We start from the raw sequence: 11,097 nt of genomic DNA, 5'->3' as shown, positions 1-11,097 counted from the left end.
TGTTGCTTATTCTTTCTCTTCCAGCTGTGTGTGAACTAGTGTTTAGAATCTGTGAATCTGAGGGTTTATGGTTCGCATCCCATTGTTGCAAAAACGCTCTCCGTACTTTGGGATCATGTGTACGCAATGCAAATGATTGTAAATCCCACTATTTGGTCAGATAAGATTAGCCAAAGAATTGCAGGTGGGTTGTGTTGATGATGGGCGATCATTAATTCTCCTAAAACATGAAATAGCTATACCGTAAGATAAAAATATAGTAACCAAGCATATATTTCCCTAACTCTGATAAAGAAATGTAATTTAACCAAGTAATATCAAAAAGAACTTTTTTCAAAGGTGATATAACGTACATTCTAAAATAAGAAAGTGACATTTTATTCTTTTACGGATAAGAAGTGCTAGTACATGAGGAGCCATGCCCCTTAAAAATGTGAATTCACATTCTTCATTAGTAAGTATGATTTCACATCACACTGAGGAATAAGTTCACCCTACATGATCACCAAAAAACTTTAAAAACTATAACCATAACGCTTTAATTAATTAAAATATTAAGTTGATTTTATTTTAAAATCAAGTCTCACGTTCTCATCATATGTATAGTGCATATACAACTTCACACGTGCCACTTTAATTAGTTTGATTATGCTTGTAAATTCATTTACATTCACCCCTTTACGAATTTAGCAGGGGTTTGAAATTTTATTTGCTCTACATTTACACTTTTATAGATGTGAACTCTCGTCTTGTCAACAACATAGGATATAACTGTAGGAGTTATACTCAATTACACCTTTTTAATTAGAGTGAATTACAACAATACTAAAAGTGATTATCAATTCTTTAATATAATACATATTACCACTTTATATTTAATATATTTTACAATACATCTTGTTTACTCCTGAAGACTAAACATACGTTGTAAACTTTACAGCCTATATTGCATTACTTTCACATGAAAACACAAAGTAATAACTACAGTTTCATGCTAATGCTTTGGCAACGCAATTTTCATTTGTGATTAGTGAAAAACCACAGTAAATGGAACGAACTGTCATGAGTCCTGATATAAGATCTCTAATGTCAATAACTCCGATAGTTTGTTCTATTAACTGTGGTTTTCAGTACTGCTGCACACGATATTGTAGTCCTTTATTTTCGTTAGGCAGGGCATTGCCATGGCAACTCTTGTCAACAACTTTCACATTTAAACGAGAAATGGGTTAGCCGAGAATGAAAACCACCATGTCGAAATCTTAAAAAAAAAGTTGGCAAATCTGTGCCTTAAAGGTCCGCATAACCTGAGCAGTGTAATTTTATATTGGCAATTACATGTATTAAGGCTTTCCCTGGATACCCTTAAACTTGACTTATGTAACAATAAGTGTGATGCTAGCATTTAACATGTGATATTGTAGTCTATTAGCATGTAAGAGCTCTGCCATAATCCGGGTTTCGATACCCGTGATGGGCAGAGCAGAGATAGCCCATGGTGTAGCTTTGTGCTTAATTACAAACAAACAGAAAAGCTCTGAACGAACTGAAAGCAAAGGTAATAAAAGGCAAATCTATTGCTTTCACATGAGACATTGATGCCATTCTTCAGATGTATTAAATGATTTATATGGAACTAGTATTAACTATGTATTATATGATTTATATGGAACTAGTATTAACAAAAACCTGTCTACTACGTCGAAATTATTGTAACTGTGAAAAATAAGAGATCATTTATAGAAACTGAAAAACCTTCAATTTAAGGTGTTTTTTTTCATATTTGTAACAATTCCGATGTTAAATCATCAGGTGGTTATTCTTTTAATTTACTTCAAGAAGGAAGGGTTCTCATGGTGATATAGTAACATAGTAGCTTTTTGATGCGTTATAAATTTTTTTATATATATTTTCCGTTCTATTGCACTAGCTAGTAAATGGTTGCTGCTAGCCGATTTCTTACCTGTGATCGATGGTTCGGAGGTCGCTATCGACTGTACACTGACAACATGTTGCTAGGGCATTCCAAAATCTTGGAGGGAGGACAGCATTTTAATCATATCCATTTAATTTAATTTTATAATTGTGTACAATTTCTTAGCTCTATTAATAAGTACTATTTAACAGATTATTAGACAAGATTTTATTTCACTGTTATCAACAGCTAAGCTATAGGTATAAGTACATGTGATACGTGTTTAGTTTAAGTACTGTGCACACAAAAAAGAAAGATATGTAAATGTAGGATTTTACAATTAAAGAGCTAGATTGTGTTTTATTCCCTATTTAAAGTGTTACCATGCGTTTATTTATAGGCCTAGTACATGTCATTATGGTTTATTTACAGCTTTTTGTTTAGTTCTAATTGCATTAGAGTAACTGTGTGTTGAATTTCAAGTACTTGCACATAATTATCACTAGTTTTCTTGTTAGATACGTTTTTGTATGCGTTTAAGCATCAGTATGAGACAGGGGTTATTTATTGGTAAGATCAGTTCCAGCGTTAACTACCTGGAGCTTAGCTATGCGCAGCATTAGGTATGACGAATCACTCGATATGGGATCAACAGCCGAAACAACACAGTTCTTTAAGCTGTACCAGATAGTGCCACACTGTTTAAGCTAACAGATCATCTAGCAGAGGATACTAAATCAACACTAAAATGTCCAATTGCTAGTTATAAAAAGGCTGATCGGCGTAAGGTCCTGTACCAGGGAGGTTTCTCAACAGTAGGAGGGTCTTTTTATACCCTCTTCACCAGTATGCACCCACCTTAAGAGTGGTAGCCCCATTCGGTTAGGCTATCGGCTTCACGTTAATAACTTACCTTATTAGGCTGGACAGGGCAAAGAAAAGGAGCTCCAAGCAGTGAGTGGTTGATATATTCCCTACAAATAATGATACTTAAAAAAAGAAATTGTCAAGAGTTGTGACATGGGAACAACTGAAATCGTGCATTCAGCGGAGGACTTTGACTGTCCAGCGGAGGAAGGAGAAGAACAGGGAAATCAAGACCTAATCATCAAACTGGGAAATGGTACATGCATACAAAGTGCACAAGACTACACTAGTCTCACATTACGACAGGTTATTGCAATGACATGATACCATGGGAGCAGATACTACTTTGAGAAGTTCTGCGAATTTTGTAACTGTATTTTTTCAAGAGTCTAAACTTTCAGTTCCCGAGGAGTTTACTCTCATTGCTTTTAACTTCACAATACATGCTGACCAAAAGGTTTGTAGAGCCATTGTAGTTTGACATTACAACGGCAACCACTACGAACTTTAGGATATCTTACTATGGTACAGTCACCATTGCAAGATAGAACCCATTCAGATAACTCACCCAATTTACCCACACAAACTCGAATTATCATTATGTACATGAGAGTTAACACAACACAAGATACTAAATATTGTAGATTCCTGTTTGACATGTTACAACATCGATTGTAACTGTTGTAATAGGTAACTCATGGATGAAGCTAAAATAATGATACATCTTTAATGTTTTAAGTATTAAAAGTCATCTCAAGAACAGGTGTAAGCCTAATAACTAATGTCATGCTTAATTTTCCTTTGAAAGTTAGTTTGATATTATCGGATATATTTTTTAAAATAATTTTGGTTATTATTATTGTTAGTTTTACACTTATGGATATATCGATTTAACAGTAGTCTAAGTCTCCTAAGCTGGCAGAACCTCTTGAGATATTACTGGAATTTTGGCTGAAAATATCAATGATAACGAGGCTACTCAACAGACGAATCAATAAATTCTAAGTATTATAGGTCTAACTTTTACTTCGTATTGATTTATGACATTATGCAATTATAGTCAGTTCATAATACATAATTAGTCTTTAACTTATTATTTACTTATTATTTGCTTTTCAATTCTGTTATATACTATTAGCTTACGTTTGATCAGAAGTTTTTTTGCTTGTTTGTTGTTAAGTGCAAAGCCACACAATAGGATATATTGACCACCACGAGCAACGAAACTTTTTAGCGTTATAAGACCCCAGACGTATCGCTGAACTACCAGAGGATGATCAGAAGCAAGGAAGCCAGATTTGCTGAGTGTGCTATGATAAAAAATGATGCAGAAGGCAGGAGCACCATTTCAGATTTCAATAGGAGAGGGGCAGCTTTTATTGGAGGTCTAGGTGAGTTTGGCCGCTGGACAGTCTTGGGGTTTTTAAAGGTTAAAATATAAAACGTAGTCTAATTTGGAAGCATTTGCTCTGGATATTTCAAATATTATTTAATAAACATTCAATTAGCGCAAACTACATATTTTATACCCATAAAAAATTCCTCATTGCCATTGGATTCCTGAGCAATAGTTTCTACAATTACAGTTGACCTTGGGGATCATCCTTTCAGCGTACTCACTTTAGAGCAAGTAGAAGTAAAAAAAGTAAAGAAACTAGTAAAATATAGTTATTGGATAAAACCCTTGGATGACACAGCTGATCGGAAATAATCGTTCTGAAATTAATAATCAATTTCTCTCTATCAGATAAATTATTTATTATCAAGTGATGCGCAGTTGTAGCCAGCTAAGAAACTTTTTTTCATATTTAAGTGCCTATAGGCATACATCATCGATTACTTAACCTGCTGATGTCTACTTTTGATATATTTAACACTGATAAGTAAAAAGTATACATAAATTACCTTCGTATTTTCTCCTGAGATTACAGTAAATCTACCCTAAAAGTTTCCAGTCATAAATTCTAGTTTTAATTTACCCTGCTTCTTGATCTACATAAATATTTGCATAATAAATTCTACAAAATATTTTGTTATAGTCATTATAGTTTGACACAACATTCCCTATAAACATGTTAGACGACATTTATTTATGACATTATATGACACATGATCATAACACACAAGTTAGTGGGAAATTCAACAGGCTAGTTTTCCTGTGCATCAGCCATTGTCCTTGACATACTTATACACGCATCAACTGTATAGCTGTAATTGTGTAATTTAGCTTCAATATGATTGTCCTGTTTAGAAAGAAATGGACAGTTAATATTCTTTCAAATACTAAAATACTACACGTAAGACAAATAGTAAGTTACAGTGTGGAAGAAAGATACTATTACATACAAACTGTATTTAAACATACTGTGAGAAGCATGATAACCATATAGCGAGTTAATATGGCAACTGTATAACGCATACACAGTCCACCAAAACAGACACAGAGAGAAAAAATCTAACAGAAACTCTGGTGCCAAATAATAATATCATGATATAAAAAAAAAAGAAATTATATATGTAACAAGATACCTAGAATTTTTTGTATGACACAAAGAAGGATAACACAATTTTAAATTACGATATATTCTAATTAAAGTGTCACTTTAGGTAACATTAAGTCTAAATATACCTAACCCGTCGAATGTGTGCTATGCTATTCACTTACTTACACGCGAAAATGTTTTATATCTCAAAAAAAATATTCTATTATAATTGTGTTTTTGAACAGGAAGGCTAAATAATTTCAAAAGAAGTAGTTCGACAAAAAATTATTGCATAATGTATCTACATTTGACCTGATAAATTAAAGGAAAAAAGACTGGACAATTACAAAATAAAAAAAGCAATTATTGATGGTCAAAACAAGAGATAAAAACAATGGAACGATTCAGTGGATGTACTTATAAGATGAAATACAGTGGCCTACTGACTGAACCAGCACTACTAAATGAATAATGTTTTAAACTCCAACCTTAATGATTTTCCAAAAGTGCATTCTTATCCACGTCACTGATCTTCCCTATTAAGAAAATGATAGTATCCAGTATTTCAACATATTCACATAACAGATGACGCTAGAAAACCCATTAGAACAAGCCTAAGAAATTCTTTAGCAACACATCCATTAAGAGACCCAGAAACGCCAAAAGAGATCCTGAACAACGTGTGATTGCCAAAAGAATAAGGTCATCTCAGTTCAAGTCTGGTTACCTACATGCTATACGTGAACACGTACGCCTGGGGAAAAAAAATGCTAATCTTTGAAAGCTAAATGGAAAAGAGTTGTTTATTTATTTGTTTAAGCGTAAAGATGCGCAATGGGCTATTGTACTGTGGTCACTACAGGCACCTCAACATTTTGGCGTGACAAGCCATCAAACATAGCGCTAGGCTGCCAGGAGTGGGTGTGGGTGGGGTTGTATTATCATTATAAGCCTGACATCTATTTTAGGAATCAACACAATAATATTTATATAGGTTTAATCTTTCTTTTAATTTTGCTCACTTATGTGTAGGCTTTTGTATTGATTTTAATAAGAATAATAATTATTAGTGTGTGGCGATTGGAAAGAACGTCAAAATTTCAATTCTTTTATGAATTTCGGTGTAATGAGAGAGGTGAGAAAGCGGCCGACATTTGGTTAGTCCTTAAGTGGATAAAAGCTAGCAAGCACTAAGTGGTTAGAGAATTATTGGAAGAGGATCTGCTTTTCTAAGTTCAGTGGATTTGGAAGCTACAAGAACCGCTATGATCATGAGATGTTCTAATTCGATATAAGAAAAAACATGTGCCTTTGGCGTGGTTTGGGGAAAGATATATAAAAAACAAAGTGACCAGGAAGTAAAAAAAAAGAGACCGGGAGATGTGAGAGCGGACGAATAATCATGGCTGGGAACGGCTTGAATGGGTAATGAAGCAAAACTTTAATATAAGTTTAACATAACAGCAAATGTACAACGTTTCGACAAGGTTTTGTCATCATCAGGTACGAATAATCAGAGAGAGAGAGAGAGGAAGGGGGGGGGGGCGAAGGAAAGTATGCTGCCAGTATGAACCAAAATTAGTTGTTAACTCATGCGACATTGATTAAGGTAATAAATAAAAAATGTATTGCATTTCAATTTAGTGTGAGTCAATTACCTATAGAAATAAGTACGAACTTAATAAACCTGAAGAGATAACGACATACGAGTATAGCACAATCTACAACACATGATTGTAACAAAGTGATGTCAGAAGGCGACACTAAACACATTTCATAATTATAAAGAGTATATATCTTTATTCAATATATTCTGTTTATATTTTCTAAAATTTTCTTTTATGTGTTATGCATGTAGTTAGGATATTCTTGTAAGCCGGATATACAAAAGTCGAAAACATGCACCAATCCTCTTAAACAAAAGTTAAATAGCACAAAGAGTGTTCCATAAGATTTATATTTACTCGGTCCTATTCATGTGCCATGCTTTCCTGGAGTTATTTCGTTCGAAAGGTTGGATGTGAGACATTTAGACGTCAGTATGAGTTAGGATTTATCCTCATTATATATGTGTAATGGAATAATCATTGGGATAGTCGTGATTTCGATCTGCTCACTGTCCCAGCAGCCAGATGTAGGTAACAAAGAACTTAGAAACAGGGCAGTTAAGTAAAGACTTACTATTTGGTTTATGAATATTGTTTTTTTGTTTTTTTGTAGATTAGTACTTGGTTGTTTTTCCTTTGCTGGTTTTGTATGAAATTACTTTCTGTTAGAGATTTCCAGAACGTTCTGTGTTGTGGATACTTATAACAATCTGTTGGATATCAGTTTACCTAAATACCGCGGATGACCATTTTAACAATAAAGACATATTCTGTTCACCACGTTCCTTTCCTGTTATTTTTTTGCAAGTATTGAAAACGTTTAAATTGTATTTCCATCATCTATATTGATAAACGTGTTTATCTAATCGATTACTAAGGTCTAGGTAATATTGTTATCAGTATATTTGCTCATGTTTGATAACAAATTACATATAACGAGCTGAAAATTGTGGTTTTGAGTCAAACAACTTTCATCATTCCAGTTTCGTTGATGGCAGAAAAAAATGCAATGAAATTAAATTGTAAATATCTTTGAGAAGGAAAGGGAGACACTCTTGCGTGATGAAAAGAGTTCAGCTGAGTAGTATAAACGCAATCTGTATCAGTTATTTATATCATTTTCCACTCCTCCACCCAGTGGTCTCACCTGAATTCTATGTTGTCATCTAAAAACAAAACAACAACAAAAATGACTGTATGCAAAATATAAATAAAAGTAATGAATACTAAGCCTATAGACCTGAAAGAGGGCAGATGCTTGGAACACAATCGTCTGAAAATTTCATTTTCTGATGAATGTTTATAAATCTCGTCACTTATTAATAACATAAACAGCATTTCCATATCACACTCTTTATGGTATTTGACCAGCTACCTCAAATATAGTGTTTTTGTTTGATAACACTTATCAATAACATTAACAGCATTTCCACATCACACTCTTTATGGTATTTGACCAGCTACCTCAAATATAGTTCGCCCTTTCAGCTGTGGGGGCGTTATAATGTCACGGCCAATCCAATTATTGTTGGTAAAAGCGTAGCCCAAGAGTTGGCGGTGGGTAATGATGACTAGCTGCCTTCCATCTAGTCTTACACTACTAAATTATGGACGACTAACACAGATAGCCCTCGTGTAGCTTTGCGCGAAATTCAAAACAAACAACATAATATATATTTTTAATGGTTTCTCTTTGTAATTTTGTTGCCACTATTGGTTGTACTCAAAAATGTGATGTTTCTTTAATACTTTCTCCTGAAGAATGAGTGAAACGTATTAAGAAGTTTCTTTGTGGGTCCAAAATATAAGTCGTTTTGATGAAAACCATTTGATTATAATTAAATAATCGTCTAGAATTATATGTGTATACTTTCATACATAATTTGAAATATTAAATTAATTTTTGAGGGAATGTTAAGGTTTTCTTAGATTCACTTATGCGAATTTTTTATATCATTCAAATACAAATCGAGAAAATTTAGATCAAATATTTATATGAAATTAAACTACCAGAATTATGTTTTGATAATTTGGGTAAAGAGATATTCTTCTATTAATTGAATAACGAGTTGACGCATATGAACATAAATATATTCTACACAGTTACCAATCAGTTATATAATCTGAGCCAAAGGGTCGAGGCAAGAGGAATGAAAATCAGTCATAAAGATGTCAGACAGGACTTTTGTGTTATTTATCATAGTATCCACCCCCACATTATTTTTCTTAAGTTCATAACCCGGACAAATGACGGGTACCTCAGCTTGTTACAAATAGAGTACTGATTCGTAGTGGTGCTCTGCAAGTCAGAAGAGATTAATCTGAATGTTATATGAAAATAAAGTATACGATGCAATTGCTTGACTTAATTAAAATACTATTAGCTTACAAGTTAGTTTTATTCTTGGCATGCGATGTAATTAATTATACAGTAGCTATCCACTCTAGACAATAAAGAACAAGATATCAGATATGATTATATATACTTTCACTTGTCGTTTAGTTAAAATCATATCATTTCTCTATCAGCAAAATTTTACGTAAAGTTTTCCTTTTTATTTTTATGTTTTACTTAGCCGAAAAATAAATTTCATTTAGATTTATTATTAGTTTCACATATGAATAAAAAAAAAGTATAAAAATGAATAGTGATAAAGTTAGCTTGCAGCTTAGAGCTTGAGTAGCTATATTCTATCTACCACGTTTTATAATTAGATTATAGTATACTCGCCACATAGAACCTTTTATTTAGCACAATGATTTTCTTTAATCGCCGCTGCGTTTGCACATTTCATTTTTTGCTCATCTCAGTTTTAATTATCTCGTTCTTGGTTTTATTTGGTCTGAAAATAAAAGATTTCAAATATGTTCCTTGTATATACTGTAGATATTATCGTCTACATACTTGAAAAAAACAGCCAATTAAAAAAACGCATTTTAATTTTGTTCATAAATATAACATATTCATTTGTCTTCTAAATATCATGTGTAGGCCACGAAGGCTTTATTTTCAAAAATACTTATTTTATTAAAGCCTGATATTTCTCTCTAATTACACAGGCCTGCGATGGTTATTGTCTTGAAATTTTTACATGTTCTAGAGTAATTCCTGTACCCTGAATCCGAAAGTGATATCAGTTTTTCTCTATCACGTACAGAGTTTTCACAAAACGTCATATGTACGTTTAACAGACCGAATGACGTGTCATTTATGGATAGCATTTGTTTGTGCGTGCACTTTGACATTATTTTTTTTTATTTTCAATATTATTTATTCGTCGCTATGGTAAAAAGAGGTTGTGTAAATGACCCAAACATATTCTGTTATATCTGTGGTAAATTTGTTGTAAATTTGATCTAAGTAAGAGTTTTTTTTTCTTCCAGATATGTAAAAAATCCTTACGTGACAGAAAAAAAAAGAATATTATTTTTAAAATCTGCGTAGCTGAATTACGGAAAATCCGTTATTAAAAACCAAAACAACTTTTATGAAGTTTAAATTTGCAGGCCTGCGTTTTCAGGATATTTTGTTCTAAGTTACCGTTTCACATTTTGTTTTATATACGTACTTCAATTTTAAGCAGCGAGTAATGTTGATGATAAGTATCTATTAATGGTCTTTTTCATTCTTCTTAGGAGCATGCGCTCATTTTACACTATTTCAAATTGAAATTGACGATTTTAACTTGACTGATTTCGTACTTACAATTGTTTTCATGATTTGTAATTTCAATTAATCTTATTACGATACAAATATCCACTTTATAAGCTTCGCTCTACAGTTATGGCAGATGTAAAATTGATGCATACAACTATAAGTATATTAGTTAATTATATACGTTAGCCGTTTAACTATGAACGTTAACATGCATTCAGCACTATATTGTTATGTAATTTAATAAAGTTTCTTTCGAATCCAAATTTATTCAGTGTAAAAATATAAATTTAAAACTGGTGTCAAGATAACGTTTCATAAACCAAAATGAATGTAAAAGGAATATCACTGGACGAAAAAATGATGCATTGGAGGGTAATTCAGCATTGATGTTTCATCACTATTCTTCTGTCTTTTTAATATCCTTTGATAAGGCACACACGTACAGACATACACCGATACACATGTGTGTGTGTGTGTAGTATAGTATTATTCGTATTAATTGTTTGTTTTGTTTTTAATTATGCACAAAGCTACACAAGGGCTATCTGTGCTCTGTTCACCACGGGT

Source organism: Limulus polyphemus, unplaced genomic scaffold, assembly GCF_000517525.1.
Source record: "Limulus polyphemus unplaced genomic scaffold, Limulus_polyphemus-2.1.2 Scaffold473, whole genome shotgun sequence".
Taxonomy (NCBI): Eukaryota; Metazoa; Arthropoda; class Merostomata; order Xiphosura; family Limulidae; genus Limulus; species Limulus polyphemus.
Note: the sequence above shows the minus strand (reverse complement) of the source record.